The following is a 1812-nucleotide window of genomic DNA, read 5'->3' on the forward strand; positions in this document are numbered from 1 at the left end:
ACTCTTTCTAATTGCAGAATGGGTGTTTGATGCTCAAATTCTTTGTCGATTATCACATCGAAAATCTCAATTTGATTACACCATTCTCTTTCTTTTGAATGTTCCATGGCTTTTAGAATATTGAAAGTGACAAATTCCTCATTTACCTTCAAGGTTAAGGTGCCATCCGCCACATCAATCATGGCTCGCCCTATTTCTAAGAATGGTCTCCCCAAGATCAAAGGAATGTCATTATCCTCCTCCATGTCTAGTACCACAAAATCCAAAGGAAAAATGAACTTATCCACTTTGACCAACACATCTTTCATCACTCCATATGGGTGTTTGATTTAGTGATCCACAAACTATAACATCAGCAATGTGTCTTTAACTCTTCCAATGCCTAACCTTTTGTATATGGAAAGGTGCATAAGACTCACACTAGCCACTAGATCACATAGAGTTTTCCCAAAAGTTTTATCCCCAATATCCCACATCCTACACTTTTACTAAGACACACACTTATGAGTGAAACCTTATACCCGAGTTTGAGCAAAACTTAAGTTTTAGTTCCGAGATTTCGAAGTGGTAGCCTTCTAAATGTAAATCATATTTGGTTAACATGAAGATATCACCTAGAATTTGATCCTGTTGAGTGTATTGTCAAGCCAAATAGTTTACCTATTGATGTTGACAATATTCTAAAATAGGATCGTTGGCTATAGGAACTACGTTTAGAACCATAGAACCATCCTTGCGAGAGTTTCACTGAACAAGCCAATAGACCATTTCATCATAAGAATATTCACATAGGCCACCAAAAAAATAACTCATATATATATAGTCACAACAATAATTCTACATAGTTGCATTCCTATCTCATGACATTTTTTCTTTCTCTAAATGAAAAAATAAAACATAATGGCATTTTGCCTAAATCTTATTCACGTGTCGAATTAAGAGGATAATGGGATCAAAAAAAAAAATAAAAATAAAAATTACTTTTAAAGTTCAAGCAACCTCATTTAAAAAGTTTAAGGCTCATCAACAATCAAATGAAAACCATACAACGTGAGAGTTTCTTTAATAAATATGGGAAAATCCTAAACTTTTTGGCAGTAAATGTGCAGATATGGGCCCTCACGACCCTAACTCAGTATTACATGTTAGAACAGGTTGTATAATTGAGAGAAATTTAAATTGAGAAGAAGAGAGAAGAAAACAGAAAACAGAGAATGATTAACAATTTGGAGAATGTTCTCCATATTACGGACTTTATATCAGTTTTAAGTACTAACTGTCAAAACAAACTTAACTAACTTCTAATTGTTTTTTAAATTTCCTAACTAACTACAAATCACTTTAATTACATTAAACCCAATTGCATCATAACCCAACAACACCACTTGTTCAGCCCTGTTATCAAGCTTCCTCATATTTTGAGCTGGCACATGCCTGCAGCACAATGAACCAAACACTCTCAAATGATTCACAGCTGGCTTTCTTCCAGTCCAAGCTTCTTCAGGTGTCCTAGTACCCAATCTCTTGGTTGAACACCTATTCAAAATGTATACTGTTGTTGAAACTACTTCCCCCCAAAATTTGTGAGGCATTTTTCTCTATTTCAACAAGTTTCTTGCCATATTAAGAATGGCTCTATTTTTCCTTTCTACAGCTCTATTATGTTGTGTGTATATGATGTAGTTACTTCATGAATTATTCCCTCTTGTCATAGAATTCATGGGATTGATATTCACCACCTCCATCTGTCCTAATCACTTTAAGATTGCAACCCCTTTGTTTTTCTACCATCAGCTTGAACCCTCTAAACAC

The sequence above is a fragment of the Cicer arietinum genome, chromosome 5 (assembly GCF_000331145.2).
Source record: "Cicer arietinum cultivar CDC Frontier isolate Library 1 chromosome 5, Cicar.CDCFrontier_v2.0, whole genome shotgun sequence".
Classification (NCBI taxonomy): Eukaryota; Viridiplantae; Streptophyta; class Magnoliopsida; order Fabales; family Fabaceae; genus Cicer; species Cicer arietinum.